We start from the raw sequence: 17,938 nt of genomic DNA, 5'->3' as shown, positions 1-17,938 counted from the left end.
ATACACAGTAGTATAAGTGTGGTTGCACCAATGATTTATAAAGTTTCAGGATTACCTCACAATTTTGGCTCAATATTGATCTTTTAATACATCCCAACAACTGATTTGCTTTACTTACTACCACCGAGCATTGTTGTGATATTTTCAATTTAGTGTCAATCAGGATCCCCAGATCTCTTTCATTTTCCATGCACATTATTTTCTTTCCATTTAGGCAATAGTCCCTTCCTAGATTTTTGCCATGTGAAGCATTTTGTATTTCTCTACATTGAATTTCAATTGCCACCTGCCTGCCCACTTTCCAAGTACACTCAAATCCTCCTGCAGCTTATCCTGCTCAGTTTTGGAACCTACCATCTTCATTAGCTTTGTATCATCTGCAAATTTAGCCATTGTGCTTGTGACTCCTAGCTCTAGATTGTTTATAAAGATGGCAATATATAGGATATAAAGAAGGGCTATATAGAATAATAGGAAGAAATATATAGGATATAAAGAAGGAAAAGCACTTGTACAGTACCTTTCACATGTTCAAGACAATCCAAAGCACTTCACAAGCAATAATATTATGGTGGTAGCCATGAGCTCAGGGAAGCCTCCAGGTTCACCATACCCTAATCTCTCAAAGCTCTTGTAGCCAACAATTTAAAGGACAGCTTCCTGAAAATGGGTCAATGGCTTAAATTCCTTTGGGCCACCTCCTATACAGGTCTGTTGCCATCAATTAAAGGCCACCTTCTCCTTTAAGCAGAAGAATAGTTCAGAGGTATTAAAAGTATGTAATGTCATACAGCTACACAGCTTCAGGGTTATACTGCATGCAATAAATTGAAGACACATATTCCTTCTGTTAAGCCCCTTTAAGAATCGCTGCTGTGCACACAGGTTGTCATAAGTACTTTCTGATTGTATATACCATATACATCCTAAGTCTCCCCATTCAAAGAATTTCATGCCCCGGTTCTATTATGCTGGTACTGCAAATGGGTGGCCTCCTCTTACTGCTTAACATCTATCATCCTGAAAGGAATAAAATGCTAGCACAGACAGCGTTCTTGCACGCCTGTTGGGGTAGGTGCTTGTCATGTATAACAATAGTGTTGGCCTGCATTTGCAGATTTCTTCACATGTGACATCTTTTTGCCTACATCCTGCCTGCTGCTGGACACGGTATTTACTCTTTCCACAATCTCCTCTCATCCCTGCTGCATCAGGTATTTATGGTGGGATGGGAACGCCCCAATCCCATACAGTCTATTTCTTCACTCCTTGCGGCAGGGCTTCTACCACGTAATCAGTAAATCTGTCTTTTCTCTGTGTGTAGCATTCCATTCCTCTGGAATATTGCTCACTAAACAGTTGCCTTTGCCTTCCCAGTGCTATTTAATCTTTTTTAATGGTCCATTATCGTAATTCATAGCTGATAGTCCTGATTATTGATTCTGCCTCTTCATTGGGTGGCACATTATGCAAGCATATTTAGCACAGCTCCATGAACCAGTAAAATTGTGAGGGTGTTGTTAAAGGGACCTGCTTAATAAGCAATGTTTAGTGAATCCTTCAGTATCTCTGAAACACTAATTTTTAGGCTTAGATTGTCATGTAGAGTTTTACTTCTGGCACCTTGCTCCATATATTAAAATAATTAGAAGCTCAGACCTAATAAAGAAAACGAACCAAAATAGTATTACTATTAAAATAAAATAATTTACTAATCATAAGTTATGGTGGGGATTGCAAAATGCATTGCAATAGGATAAAAAAAATACATTGAGATTAGAGTCCTGCAGCAAAGCAGAGAGAGACTTCAAAATCTCACCCTTTTATTTTAGCCAAGAGCTCTTTGCTGATACAGATTTCAATGATCTGTATGTGCAGTAACTGGTGGGGTATGAAAGCAATTAAACAAAATAGAAGAAATAGAGAAAATTGCTATGAATACATACGATATGGATAGCACTCAATGTGCTTATAAACTACTGATGATTAGAGGTACATTTCAACACTAAGTGGGGGAATTTTAACCACCGAGAATGATAGGTTGGCAGCGGGTGGGAAGGTAAAAATTTCAAAATTCTCAAACCTGACCCCAACCCGCCTCCACTTCCGGTTTTAACGGAGGCAGGTTTGGGTGCGTGCGAGTAACCTGCTCATGGACGCAGGTCGCTCATTATCATATGGTAATAAGGCTGATTTGAAGAGATTTCAACGGGGATTTAAAATTAACGCCTCCAGCACGGATTTCACGGGGCTTGGGAAACTCTTCGGTGTAATGGAGGCGAGAATGTGCTGTATTCTGTGGGGATGTTTTAACTTTTCATTCCTCGCTATGAATAAAGGCTCAGCGCTTACAGTTGGTTTCTCATTTCCCTCTGGCAAACATTTTGCTGAGAGTTCTTGTGGTTAGAAACGTGTTGCAGAAGTATAGAGGTTTTCAAATGGATAAAATCAGGATGGGGGCTGCCATGGGTGCTTTCGATTGGAATTCGGACAAAGAAGACAATCACCATCCACGGCAGCAAAGTCGTGCTGCGGGGGAGCTGCAGAGGAAGGTGCACAAGAGAGAGGAGAATAGAGCGTAGATCAGCAGAGAGGAGAACCGAGCGTAGAACAGCAGAGAGGAGAGCAGAGTGGAGAACAGCAGAAAGGGGAGCAACAGAGGGGCCGAGGTTGCAGGAAGCACTTCCCACGTAACAGGGTGTACAGACAGAGGGTCAGCTTCCTTGACCTATCTGAAAAGCAGTGCCGCCACAGGCTTGGATTGACACAGCAAGTGGTCACAGACATCTGCAGCCTCCTAGAAGAAGAGTTGCTCCCTGCTGGACCTGGTGGCCACACAATGTCAGTCGCTGTCATAGTCACCATTGCCCTCAATTTCTTTGCCTCTGGCTCCTTCCAGGGCGCCACCAGAGACATGTCGAGGGATTCTCAGTCAGCTGCACGTAAATGTAAAAGGCAGGTGACGGATGGATTGTTTCCCAGGGCGTCAACTTACGTCAACTTCCCCCACGACGACAATAATCAGAATGAGCGGGCAGTTGGATTCCCACAGATACAGGGTGCAATCGATTAGTCACATATGGCAATCCGAGGATCACCAGATCAACCATGAGTATTCGTCAACTGCAAGGGATTTCATTCCATCAATGTGCAGCTGGTGTGCAACCACAAGAAAAGGTTCATCCAGGTCTGCGCCAGATTCCTTGGGAGCTGCCATGATGCTTTTATATTGTGACAGTCCAACATCCCAGACCTCTTTGTACCAGGAAACAGACTTAATGGGTGGCATGTAGGAGATAAAGGATACTCCCTTCAAACTTGGCTCACAACACCTGTGAGGAATCCCACAATGAGGCGCAAGAGCGCTACAACGAGAGCCACATGACTACCAGGTGTGCCATAGGCATGTCGAAAATGCACTTCAGGTGTCTAGATAGGGCTGGTAGCACCCTTCAGTACTCGCCAGCGAGGGTCTCCAGAATCATTGTGGTGCGCTGCGTTCTGTACAATATTATGCAGCAGAGAGAATTAGAGGTGGAGGACGACAAAGGCGTTCATCAATCATCTTCTGATGACAAGACCATTGAAGAAGAGGAGGAGGAGAAGGAGGACAGGGAGCAATATGAAGATGGGGCACCCATCGCCACTTCTGCCGCATACTTTGCTGCTGCAGGTTCCAGGGATGCCCTCATAGCTTGAAGGTTCAGTTAGTTTGTCATACTGGAAACAATAAAAAATGAAATCCTCCGCCAACCGTACCCCCTCACTACCACCCCCCCCAACCCTTTGCACAAAACAGTCATTCAACCAAGCATATATCCATTGCACATCCCCCAATGGGTCCCATCATGTATTCACATTCATTCATCATGAAACAACTGAAAGAGCGAGTTGGCACGTGGGATACAATAATGGGCAAGATGGGGAAGTGCTGCAAATCATTAAACTTTACGTACCGTTATAAAAAAAGGAAACTTCACAATATAACATTTTGTCAAACTCTCACGTGCAGACCCTTGGTGAATTACAATTGTTTCCTCTTTCACTTTCTACCGCTTCTACATGGTGCATCCCCTATGGCTTCAGCAGAGGAAGAGGCAGGCTGCTCAGTTCCCTGCTCTTACTGTTGAGATGCTTTTGGCCGATGACCTCTGGGTTTTGGAGCCCGTGAGGGACCCGCCAAAAATTGCTCCATCTGCACCTGTGCAGGGGCAGACTCAGCCATTGGATGAGGAGGCAACATGTTGGGTACTGGCAGAAGTGGGGCAACGGGTGAGACATGGGAGTACTTTGAGTAGAGTTCTCACTTCCCCTCCTATCACCCCTACAACTCTGCTGGACAGCAGCTTGGTGCAGACCAGTGACCCGTTGTAAGGCCATGGATAAGGTATCTGGTCATCTGGTTTACGGCAGCAGAGATCTCCTGCATGGCCGTGGTCATGGCCTACATAGACTCATTTGAGAGCCATGCTTAAAGCTCCACGGAGGCAGCTAATCTCTCCGTGGCAGACCCATTCTCGCAATGGCCTGCGGTATCAATCCACAAATGTTGGAGTTGGTCTCCTTCATCCTCTCCGCTATTGTGAACAGTGTGTGTGGCACACTGCCAGTACCTCGCAAACTCGCTGCTGTCCCTCTGTCAATCTCATTTTCAACGATGGCCCCCAAGGTTCAGCATCTATGTCCAGCTGAGCAGAGCTTGGAGAGGAGTGCACCCCCCGACGTGGACTCTCCACAGCTGCCCCTGCCACCAGTGTCTGCTCGTGCTCGCTTGTGAATTGTGAATCACCAGATGAAAACTCAACTAACTGTCTAACCGGACCCACTGAAGTGCGAGTATTTGCGCTGGTGCATGGCTGTACCTCCTATGATGGTGCAGTTCAGGAGGAATGAGATCCTCTGAGGAATCGTGGTCAGGCATGTCCACAGACTGTTGCTCTATGTGCGAAGGCCTTGGAAATCAGAAGAAACAGATATGAATTAGTCCTGGCAAAGTAACAATCTTGCCAATCAGCATACTCAGGCTTCTCATAGTTCAGTAATTTATGAAATAAATCAATATGTGTGTCAGAGATATTTTTAATTCTGTCACCAGGCATCTGCGTGTTCCCAATCTCTCTATCTCCGATTATTAGGGGCCCAGAGATGCCTCTTATCTCCATGGCCACCTCCTCTGCATCTGTCAGCTGCACAATTTGTAGCAGGCCACCTCCAATCCTCTTCCTCTCCCTTGCATTATGTGCTCTCTGCTCCTACAAGGAGTGAAAGAACAGACCTATGAGTGACTGTAGGTCACTTATTCACCCAATGGATGCAATGCATTGGGTGGGGGTGACTGTGAGACAGATTCATCGCATTGCGCAAGGATTGGGGTGAGTGGCTGTGGTGTTTGGATAAATGGGGAGGTGAGGAAATGCATAGAAAGTGAAGGATGGGTGCTCTTGAAACGTAAATGGGTGTGAAGAATGATGTGATGGAGTACACCTGGCAAGACAGAGTGAAAGGTGGAGCATTGTACACCACAGGATGTATGTGAATCAGTAACTGTACTCACTTTTCCTGACCTGGTTAGGTCATCAAACCGCTTCCTGCAGTGTATCCAAGAACGGGATACAATGCTCCTGCTGCTCATCTCCTCAGCCACCTCCAACCACACCTTCTTGGTGAGAGCAACAGGTTTCTTCCTCTTGTTACTGGGATAAATGATCTCCCTCCTGCTCCTGACTGTACCCATCAATAACTCAAGTGAAGCATAGTTAAATCTCAGTGCTGCCCTTGCTCGTCCTGAATCCGTTTTCAATAACTCTTACCATCTCCTTTCAAATCCTCCTAGTTCCTCCAAATACCATTTTTGCATTTGTCCATTTAAATAGTGGAGTTTAGATTGCGTCAGGCGGGTGCACATCACACCCGCTGTTGCAGCTTGGAGTCATGAAACCCACAAGTAAAATTATAATTAGGCAGCCATGTTGAAATTGCACAATCCCACCTGTTACATTTACTTCTGGTTTTCGCTTACGCAATTCCCCCTCCCCCTCAGAACGGGGCTCTGCGTTAATATCTATGCCTAAGTGACCACAAAGTGAGCTATTTAAATATTGATAAGGATAAGGATTATTTTCTACCAATGGGTCAGTAAGTTGCACAGTTTGGTAAACATTAAGTTACTGTAGGCAAGCAGCTCTCAGACTACATCCAGTTTTATATGAACAGGTGAACTACAAGTGAGCTTACTCATAAGGTAAGAAGGTACGAAGTTGGTGAAAGTATTTCAATAGTAAACTTGCTCCTTCCTTCAAGCTTATCCTTTAAGGTGGTGGGGGGGTGGGGTAGGGTTAGAGTATTTTCCTTTCAGGATTAGTGGTTTATGTTGATTTATTTTTCTGTACCTTTATCTTTAGATTCTTACTGAACACTGATAAGAACATAAGAACATAAGAAATAGGAGCAGGAGTAGGCCATACGGCCCCTCGAGCCTGCTCCGCCATTCAATAAGATCATGGCTGATCTTCAACCTCGACTACATTTTCCTGCCAAATCCCCATATCCCTTGATTCTCCTTGATTTCAAAAATCTATTTATCTCAGCCTCGAATATACTCAACAACTCAGCATCCACAGCCCTCTGGGGTGGAGAATTCCAAAGATTCACAATGCTCTGAGTGAAAAAATTCCTCCTTATCTCAGACCTAAACGGCTGACCCCTTATCCTGTGACTATGCTCTCTAGTTCTAGACTCTCCAGCCAGGGGAAAAAACTTCTCAGCATCTACCCTGTCAAGCCACCTCTCATTCTTCCAAACTCCAGAGAATATAGGCCCGTTCTACTCAACCTCCCTCCATAGGACAACCCTCTCATCCCAGGAATTAATCTAGTGAACCTTCGTTGCACTGCCTCTAAGGCAAATATATCCTTCCTTAGATAAGGAGACCAAAACTTTACGCAGTACTCCAGGTGAGCTCTCACCAAAGCCCTGTACAATTGTAATAAGACTTCCTCACTCCTGTACTCCAATCCCCTTGCAAAAAAGGCCAACATGCAATTTGCTTTCCTAATTGTCTGCTGTACTCGCATGCTAATTTTTTGTGTTTCTTGTACCAGAACACCCAAGTCTCTCTGGAAACCAACATTTAATAGTTTTTCTCCATTTAACAAATATTCTGTTTTTCTACTCTTCCTACCAAAGTGAATAACCTCACATTTCCCCACATTATACTCCATCTGCCACCTTCTTGTCCACTCACTTCACCTGTCTATATCCTTTTGCAGACTCATTGTGTCCTCCTCACAGCTTACTTTCCCACCTAGCTTTGTATCATCAGCAAATTTGGATACATTGCACTCGGTCCCTTCGTCCAAGTCATTAATATAAATTGTAAGTAGATGAGGCCCAAGCACCGATCCTTGTGGTACCCCACTAGTTACAGCCTGCCAACCTGAAAATGTCCTGTTTATCCCTACTGTCTGTTTTCTGTCCGTTAACCAATCCTCCATCCACGTTAATATGTAACCCCCAACCCCATGAGCCCTTACCTAGCATAACAACCTTTTATGTGGCACCTTATCAAATGCCTTTTGAAAATCCAAATATACTACATCCACTGGTTCCCCTTTATCTACCCTGCTAGTTACATCTTCAAAAAACTCTAATAAATTTGTCAAACACAATTTCCCTTTCATAAAACCATGTTGACTCTGCCTAATCATATTATGATCTTCTAAGTGCCCTGTTACCACTTCCTTAACAATGGATTCCAGCATTTTCCCAATGACTGATATCAGGCTAACTGGCCTGTAGTTCCCTGTTTTCTTTCTCCCTCCTTTCTTGAATAGCGGGGTTACATTTGCTACATTCCAATCCATTGGGACCGTTCCAGAATCTAGGGAATTTTGGAAGATCATAACCAATGCATCCATTATCTCTGGAGCCACCTCTTTTAGAACCCTAGGATATAGGCTGTCAGGTCCAGGGGATTTATTAGCTTTTAGTCCCATTAGTTTCTCAAGTACATTTTCTCTACTGATAATAATTACTTTAAATTCCTCACTCTCATTTGCCCCTTGGTCCCCCATTATTTCTGGTATGCTTTTTGTGTCTTCTACTATGAAGACAGATACAAAATATTTGTTTAACGCATCTGCTGTTTCCTGATTCCCCATTATAATTTCTCCTGTCTCAGCCTCTAGGGGACCAACATTTACTTTTGCTAATCTCTTTCTTTTTACATACTTGTAGAAGCTCTTACAATCTGTTTTTATATTTCTTGCTAGTTTACTTTCATATTCTATTTTCTCCCTTTTTATCAATCTTTTGGTCGTCCTTTGCTGATTTCTAAAACTCTCCCAATCCTTAGGTTTACTACACTTCTTGGCAACATTGTAGGCCTCTTCTTTTAATCTAATACTATCCTTAACTTCTTTAGTTAACCACAGGTGGATCACTTTTCCCATGGAGTTTTTATTTTTCAATAGAATATATATTTGTTGAGAATATTGAAATATTTCTTTAAATGTTTGCCATTGCTTTTCAACCGTCAGACCCTTTAACGTAATTTCCCAATCTACCTTAGCCAACTCGCCCCTCATACCTATGTAATTGGCTTTATTTAAGTTTAAGACTCTAGTTTTGGACTTAAGTACGTCACTCTCAAACTCAATGTGAAATTCTATCATATTTTGATCACTCTTCCCGAGAGGATCCTTTACTGAGAAATTACTAATTAACCCTGTCTCATTACACAATATAAGATCTAAAATAGCCTGTTCCCTGGTTGGTTCCATAACATATTGTTCTAGGAAACTGTCTTGAATCATTAGAATCATACAGCACGGAAGGAGGTCATTCAGCCCATCGAGTCCATGCCGGCTCTATGCATGAGCAATCCATATAGTCCCACTGCCCTGCCCTATCCCCGTAGCCCTGCATATTTTTTTGTTTCAAATACTTATCCAGTTCCCTTTTGAAGACCATGATTGAATCTGCCTCCACCACTCCCTCGGGCAGTGCATTCCAGATTCTAACCACTCATTGTGTAAAAATGTTTTTCCTCATATCACCTTTGCTTCTTTTGCCAATCACCTTAAATCTATGCCCTCTGGTTCTTGACCCTTCCGCCAATGAGAACAGTTTCTCTCTATCCACTCTGTCGAGACCCTTCATGATTTTGTACACCTCTATCAAATCTCCTCTCAACCTTCTCTGTTCCAAGGAGAACAATCCCAGCCTCTCCAGTCTATTCCCGTAATATAAGTCCCTCATCCCTGGAATCATTCCAGTAAATCTCCTCTGCACCCTCTCTAAGGCATGAACTCGTCCTCCAAACTGCCTTTGCCAATTTGATTTGTCCAGTGTATATATAGATTAAAGTCCCCCATGATTATTGCATTACCTTTGTTACAAGCTCTGATTATTTCATAATATTCGTGATTAATACATCAGTGTAGCTACTGTTAGGGGAGCCTATAAACTACTCCCACCAGTGTTTTCTGTCCCTTGTTATTTCTTATTTCCACCCATACTGATTCGACTTCCTGATCTTCTGAGCCAAGATCCTTTCTCACCACTGTCCTTATGTCATCCTTTATTATTAGGGCTACAGTCCCTCTTTTTCCATCCTGTCTGTCTTTTCTAAACGTCATGTACCCTGGAATATTTATTTCCCAATCTTGGTCACTTTGCAACCATGTCTCTGTAATGGCTATTAGATCAAGCCCATTTATCTCTATTTGTGCAACTAATTCATCTATCTTGTTACGAATGCTCCGTGCATTCAGATAAAAAGCCTATAATTTTGACTTTTTATCATTTTTTACTGATTTGACCTCATTTGTTGATGCTTTATCATTGATAAACTCTTTGTCCCTTCCTGCCAACACTGCTTATCTTTATTATGATGTGGAGATGCCGGTGATGGACTGGGGTTGACAATTGTAAACAATTTTACAACACCAAGTTATAGTCCAACAATTTTATTTGAAATTCACAAGCTTTCGGAGGCTTCCTCCTTCCTCAGGTGAATGTTGTGGAAATGAAATCCTCGAACCCTTCACATTTATAAATCACAGAACAATACTTGGTGATTACAGATAGTCTTTCCAACTGCCCGTTGCCACGGCAATCACAGTGTGCAGACAGAGAGGTGTTACCTAAAAGGCCACCGAATATACAAACCACCAAAAAAAAACAGAGAGAGAGAGGCAGAAACATAGAAAAGATAGCAAATGACCCGTTATATTAAAAACAGATAACATTTGTTCGCTGGTGGGGTTACGTGTAGCGTGACATGAACCCAAGATCCCGGTTGAGGCCGTCCTCATGGGTGCGGAACTTGGCTATCAATTTCTGCTCGACGATTTTGCGTTGTCGTGTGTCTCGAAGGCCGCCTTGGAGTACGCTTACCTGAAGGTCGGTGGCTGAATGTCCTTGACTGCTGAAGTGTTCCCTGACTGGGAGGGAACCCTCCTGTCTGGCGATTGTTGCGTAGTGTCCGTTCATCCGTTGTCGCAGCGTCTGCATGGTCTCGCCAATGTACCATGCTCTGGGGCATCCTTTCCTGCAACGTATGAGGTAGACAACGTTGGCCGAGTCACAGGAGTATGAACCATGCACCTGGTGGGTGGTGTCCTCTTGTGTGATGGTGGTATCTGTGTCGATGATCTGGCATGTCTTGCAGAGGTTACCGTGGCAGGGTTGTGTGGTGTCGTGGACGCTGTTCTCCTGAAAGCTGGGTAATTTGCTGCGAACGATAGTCTGTTTGAGGTTGGGTGGCTGTTTAAAGGCGAGTAGTGGAGGTGTGGGGATGGCCATAACGAGGTGTTCGTCGTCATTGATGACATGTTGAAGGCTGCGGAGAACATGGCGTAGTTTCTTCGCTCCGGGGAAGTACTGGACGACGAAGGGTACTCTGTTGGTTGCGTCCCGTGTTAGTCTTCTGAGGAGGTCTATGCGATTTTTCGCTGTGGCCCGTCGGAACTGTCGATCGATGAGTCGAGCGTCATATCCCGTTCTTACTAGGGCGTCTTTCAGCGTCTGTAGGTGTCCATCGCATTCCTCCTCCTCTGAGCAGGTCCTGTGTATTCGCAGGGCCTGTCCATAGGGGATGGCCTCTTTGACATGGTTAGGGTGGAAGCCGGAAAAGTGGAGCATCGTGAAGTTGTCCGTGGGCTTGCGGTAGAGTGAGGTGCTGAGGTGCCCGTCTTTGATGGAGATTCGTGTGTCCAAGAAAGAAACTGATTCTGAGGAGTAGTCCATGGTGAGCTTGATGGTGGGATGGAACTTGTTGATGTTATTGTGTAGTCTCTTTAGTGATTCCTCGCCGTGGGTCCAAAGAAAGAAAATGTCGTCGATGTATCTGGTGTATAGTGTTGGTTGGAGGTCCTGTGCAGTGAAGAAGTCCTGCTCGAACTTGTGCATGAAAATGTTGGCGTATTGGGGTGCGAATTTGGTCCCCATGGCTGTTCCGTGTGTTTGGGTAAAGAACTGGTTATCGAAGGTGAAGACATTGTGATCCAGGATGAAGTGGATGAGTTGTAGGATGGCGTCTGGAGATTGGCTGTTGTTGGTGTTGAATATTGATGCTGTCGCAGCGATGCCGTCATCGTGGGGGATACTGGTGTAGAGTGCCGAGACGTCCATCGTGGTGAGAAGTGTTCCAGGAACCTCAATTCGCACCCCAATAGGCCAACATTTTCATGCACAAGTTCGAGCAGGACTTCTTCACTGCACAGGACCTCCAACCAACACTATACACCAGATACATCGACGACATTTTCTTTCTATGGACCCACGGCGAGGAATCACTAAAGAGACTACACAATAACATCAACAAGTTCCATCCCACCATCAAGCTCACCATGGACTACTCCTCAGAATCAGTTTCTTTCTTGGACACACGAATCTCCATCAAAGACGGGCACCTCAGCACCTCACTCTACCGCAAGCCCACGGACAACCTCACGATGCTCCACTTTTCCAGCTTCCACCCTAACCACGTCAAAGAGGCCATCCCCTATGGACAGGCCCTGTGAATACACAGGGTCTGCTCAGATGAGGAGGAACGCGATGGACACCTACAGACGCTGAAAGATGCCCTAGTAAGAACGGGATATGACGCTCGACTCATCGATCGACAGTTCCGACGGGCCACAGCGAAAAATATCATAGACCTCCTCAGAAGACTAACACGGGATGCAACCAACAGAATACCCTTTGTCGTCCAGTACTTCCCCGGAGCGAAGAAACTACGCCATGTTCTCTGCAGCCTTCAACATGTCATCAATGACGACGAACACCTCGCTATGGCGGGTCATTTGCTGTCTTTTCTATGTTTCTGCCTCTCTCACTCTTTTTTTTTGGTGGTTTGTATATTCGGTGGCCTTTTAGGTAACACCTCTCTGTCTGCACACTGTGATTGCCGTGGCAACGGGCAGTTGGAAAGACTATCTGTAATCACCAAGTATTGTTCTGTGATTTATAAATGCGAAGGGTTCGAGGATTTCATTTCCACAACATTCACCTGAGGAAGGAGGAAGCCTCCGAAAGCTTGTGAATTTCAAATAAAATTGTTGGACTATAACTTGGTGTTGTAAAATTGTTTACAATTATCTTTATTATGTTATCTGATTATCTGCTCATCTGATTACGCTTTACATGATTGAAAAGGCCTTGAAGTATGAAATGGAGTGAATTAAGTGATTGAAATCTATAGTTTGATTTTGTTGAAATAATAGCATCTTAGTGAGGACTTTCGTCCTATTTTAAGCTGAACTTGTATTGAAATCTTGTTTTCTTTTGTTCTCTTCCCTTCTCAGCCAATTTTCTGCCATCCTCCTCTGCTGAAGAAACTGACTCCTTGCCAGAGTCCAGCTGCCCTCCTCTATTGTATCAGCCGACTTTACCACTGATGCGGCCATCATATTTGAACCTGATTCTGTCCTCGCAAAAATCCACAGATGCATATTTCTAGCAGGAGTCATTGGATGGTGGTCAGAGGAAGAGGCCTTGCTAATTTTTCCCTCTCTGCCCCAGGAGTACTGAGACTAATTTTGTGCCCCTGCTGTCACCGAAGCTGAGATCGGATAACTTAGCATTGACCAGGTGTCAAAATGGTGTCCTTCTTGCTCTTTATGGCTCAGTTACTCACTTAATTAAATTGCTGAGCCAATTGGGAGTCTTTCTTTTACTATATTAAAAAAATTATTGTTTTTAATTTTGATTATGAAAGAAATTTATAAATTGTTGAGAAAAATGTTAAACTCAATATCCAAAATCATACACAACAACAACTTGCATTTATATAGCGCCTTTAATGTTGTAAAAATGTTCCAAAAGCGCATCACAGGAGCATTATCAGACAAAATTTGACACCAAGCCTCACAAGGATAGGTGACCAAAAGTTTTAACGAGAGACATAAAGAAGGAGAGAGAGGTGGAGAGGTTTAGGGAGGGAATTCCAGAGCTTAGAGCCTAGGCAGCTGAAGGCATGGCCACCTATGGTGGAGCGATTAAAATCGGGGATGTGCAAGAGGCCAGAATTGGAGAAGCGGAGAGATCTCAAGGGATTGTAGGGCTGGAAGAGGTTACAAAGATAGGGAGGTTATTCTTTCAGATAGATATATATGACTCCAATGACTGAAAAGATTAAATGGATTCAAGCCTCGATTTTCACTGGTTGAGCTCCCTTATCATTTTCCTAACATTCTTGACATGACAAAGAAAATACCAGGCATTAACAGTCTTTCCAGGAGGATAGATGCACTGATGTGATGCAAAATATGTGAATTAAACCACAAACATTGTACAACCTGTTACAGCTGAAGCAGGCTGATATCTCAATTAGAATTGGCCCAGTGACAATCACTGATCTAGTTTGGTGGTTACAAAGTGTAAATGCTATGCTACCATTCTCGTTGTTTGTTGTCGATTTTAGAACAAAATGAGATAATCTGCCCCCTGATGGTAGAAGGGTTCTGAATAGTATTTATCTGCTTTTCTGTACACTTTCTCAGCAAGAGGTGGGCGATGGGGCAGGGGGAGTGGGGGGAGGGCGGGGCGGGAGTAAAGCAGAGGATTGGACTCTTTAACTCACAGAAAGGTATTTGTCCATTCCTCCCTGGTGCTGAGACGTGGCAGTGTGTATAATTTGATATTGACATAGTCATAGGCAGGGCTCTTGCTATTGAATAGAAAATAATTTTTGCAATGTGGCTGGAAATGTCACTGTTGCAGGCAGGGCTAGTGCTGATGCTGAAAGGATCAGTAGACCTTAGATGCCAAAAGTGATTATGATTAAATTGAGAAGTAAAGAGAGAGCACTGCACAATGCTTTGAAGAAATAATGGAGTAGAAATTTGCCTTAGGCAGCAAGGCTGAACCGGCAGTTTCACATTGGCTGCCTGTTATATGTCCTGCTTGATACTCAGTCCTGCTAAGGCAATGGAACTGAATAACAGGCGGAGAGTATAACAGGCTTCCAACACGATACTGTCCATTTAGCGCTACAGCGCAAGACAAATTTCTCCCCGAATATGTCTCGCCACAGAATAGTACAGCAGAAGTTAGTGTCTGCCATCTCCCACAATATGAATTCCTAATCTCGGTGGAGTAGTCAAAGGAAAATACTGAGCAAAGAGACCAGTCACTTATCCACCGAAATGGAGAGGAAACAGCAGGGTGAGCCCAGCCTGCACATCTCAGTAGCCAAATACAGAATGATTTTAACAGAGGCCTGGGAGCAGATGGTTTGAGTTGTGGCTTTGGGAGGCTGAAAAAAAGATTGAGAAAATATAAACAAAAAACATAGTAAGCCTGCAGAAGACAGCACATGTCAATGAAGAAATCGATACATGACTTTAAAAGGGGGCAGTCAAATTAAAGAGCTTGTTTTTGCAACATGTTTATTTATCACTGATTTTAGTCAAAGGATATTTATCAAATTATTTTTAAAAGGAGCAAGGACAAAGAACAGTCATCATGTTTCCTTTGAAAGTACATACAGAAATGCACTTTTTAAGTTGCTCTTCGTAGCATTGACCTTTTGTTCTATTTGTTAAATAAATGTTTTTTGAAGCAGCAAAAACAGATTTCAGAGGAAAAAAGGTGAATATATGAAAAACCTTCAAATATTGACCGTTCACAGTAGACCTGAAAAGCAAATTTACTTCAGTCTGCGCAGTTTTATATTAAGTGAACCTATCAATCATTCATCCAAAAATTAAGTAAGAATAAACATAACCCTGAAAGTCTTACCTTGACACTCTTGCTTGTCAAAAATCAGCAAGATTTAGGACAAGGGTTCAAATCTCAGTTAGTTTTACAATGATGAAATCCTTTTACGAGGGATCTATGTATATCACAACGATTGTTTTTTTATACTAGCAATTTTTGCAATGCTTCTCCAAAAAAAACCCTTAAAAGATCTGTATGCTATAAATTTGGTTTAAAAACTGATGGGATCATTATACTTACCCGTAGCATTTTAGCACAGTTCAAGGGACTCTTTAAAAGCAATTTTATAAACAACATATAAGGGTAAATACGAGTATATATCATATGAGAAATCTCTCAGGATCTGTGACATTGCAATGTTGGGTGCTTGAAATGCCATGTGATCCTAGCATACAGCGTTGCTATGACGTGTGGAGGAGGGATTTAAACTTTAAATGCCCCATTGGGGCGATTGATTCAATTCTCCAACCATGCAAAAATGTGCAATTTTAAAAATCTTGACTCCTATTCAGGTGACCCCATTAAACTGAAGCAGGTGCCCAATTTCCCTCCCTTCTCTGTGAGGGGCTCCTTGAAAGAGATGGAAATTCCACTAGCAGCCCGCTGAAAATATTTTAATGAGTCTGACTTTAGGAAATCGCAAGCTTGGTCCGGGCAGAAATCTCAGCCCACCAATATTGCATTTTAATAGCGCTTCACCGTAAATTGGCAATTGTTCATCTATTTTCCAAATGCACAGGCATGTCCATATCTTCCCAGTACATTCAGCATTGCTGCCATCACGATGCATTTGCCCTGTGGCCCAGGAGATGTGGCAAGCATCAAACACCAAGCATGCTGCACACACAAGATACCTGCATGCTGCATGTTCACCCATTTTGGGTGTAGACGCAATAGAGGGACTGGGGGGGAGGGAGGTCAGATGTCTCCCCGAAATTCGTGGAAATATCATGCTTTACTTTTCATTCTTTATCTCCTTGTTTACTTACTCATTCAGTTCTTCACACAAGCATATACTTTAGCATAACACATCACAATGTGTTGCCATGGTCTTATTGCTAGTATTCCAAAATATGTTGGGGTTGAAAATCTGTGGCTGTTCTGACAGACTCCAGCTGTAACTTTGGTGGAAGTCCACCAGAATGGCTGCAAACTCAGCCGGGATCTGATTACACTGGGTGCCAGCCTTGCAGTGAAGATCCAGATTGGTCTCGTGGGGCCAGAATCACTGGCCACCACTATAAGGTTATCGACGTGATGTTGGGAAAGGCAGGGCCGAATGTACGGATTCCCTCAGTCAGGATTTCATATGCCCGATTCTCACTCAGGATCTGGTACAGTATTGGTGGGGGTACAACTGGTCAGACCAAACTGGGGATTGGATACCAGAAGATCAAGGGAGAATTGTTTTTAAGTATTCCAAGTGACCCCCTAGGAGCAGGCTCTTCCTCTTTCTGAAGGGTCCCAGCATGCCCCTCTAGGTGGCAATCTGCAGCTGATTTTGCTGGCAGGGCATGCAGCAGACGTGCCCTCAATCTAACAAAAGCCCACTTCTCTTGCCCCAAAGGTCCACAAGCATCAGCAGGGTCAGAGGCAGTGCGAGGGCACATCCCTGCCAGGTTGCATCCGCACTATGGATTTTTGGAGCAGTTATTCTTCTGCTCCTTTAGGTGCCCAAGTGGGAGAGGTGGTTAAGCTCAATGACTTGCTTCAATCAAACACTTCACAGCACCCTGCATCACCCACTCCAACAGTGGCAAGCATCAGCACAGACATAGTCACTCCTAGGAACTTAGTTAGTGAATTACAGCAGGAAGCACTTGGTGAAGATCAGAGCATGAACAAGGAAGAACAAGTTTAGATGGATTGGGAGGATCTACAGCCTGCTGGCTGGAGAGCCAGTTTGAGGGCACCTTCAGTTTCTGAGCCCAGGGATTAGGACTTCACAGGACCTGAATACAAGCTCAGTCTAGGACCTTTGCTGGGGCCTCAGCAAGACCCATACTTCCTCTTGTTTGATGATAGTTTTGGTGAGGCCTTTTAAAGACATATGGGCGGAATACCCTTGGAACTCCCCCTGACACTACTCCTTAATGCGAAGGAGGGGGAAGATTTGGAAAATGGCTGGAGCTGAAAAATGGGGCAGAATCCAGGCACAACTTGATCCCCATGCCCCCCTCCCCCCAACCCTCCAATTTCTAGTCACTTGTCTGGAGATTTCCCCAGTAGTGCCTTGGGCTGGATTGGAATAGTGGGCCCATTAACTTTATATTGCTGCCTGGCAGGGTAGTGGTTCCATCATTCCATCCTATAGCACTGAGCAGGTCATTGCCCTGCCTCTGTCAAGTATTCACTTTGCCATCTCTTATTTCATTGTATTATATTCTAGTTTCGATCTACTGTAATCAGATAACATTTGAATCCATCAATGCACTGAATAAATGCCTAAATATAAGGAATACATTTGGAGCATTTTCTTGTTTTCAGCTCAACAATATAAATCCAAAGACAAGTTGCACAAAATACTTCCTAAAGGCAACAAAGAAAAATAAAACACATTTTGGTTTGCATTGTAGCCACCCAACTTATATTAAATAAGATTCAACTTTGAGTTCCAAAGGTACAGACCCTGACACCCAAACAGAGGGCGATCAACAGGGCATTCAACTGGTCTCAATGGTCGCATTTTGTTAGTTCATCGCTGGGTTAGTGG

At 43.7% G+C, this 17,938-nt stretch overlaps 1 long non-coding RNA gene across 1 annotated transcript; it reads left to right on the top strand.

Annotated features, from left to right (window-relative positions):
• Positions 1-6,153: 6,153 nt before the first annotated feature.
• LOC137344537 (uncharacterized) lies at positions 6,154-13,163 on the top strand. Its single transcript, XR_010968389.1, has 2 exons — positions 6,154-6,241; positions 12,810-13,163. It is a non-coding gene; the product is annotated as an uncharacterized lncRNA (long non-coding RNA).
• The last annotated feature ends 4,775 nt before the right edge of the window (positions 13,164-17,938 follow it).

The sequence above is a fragment of the Heptranchias perlo genome, chromosome 1 (assembly GCF_035084215.1).
Source record: "Heptranchias perlo isolate sHepPer1 chromosome 1, sHepPer1.hap1, whole genome shotgun sequence".
Classification (NCBI taxonomy): Eukaryota; Metazoa; Chordata; class Chondrichthyes; order Hexanchiformes; family Hexanchidae; genus Heptranchias; species Heptranchias perlo.
This window is presented reverse-complemented; position numbering and strand designations above follow the sequence as displayed.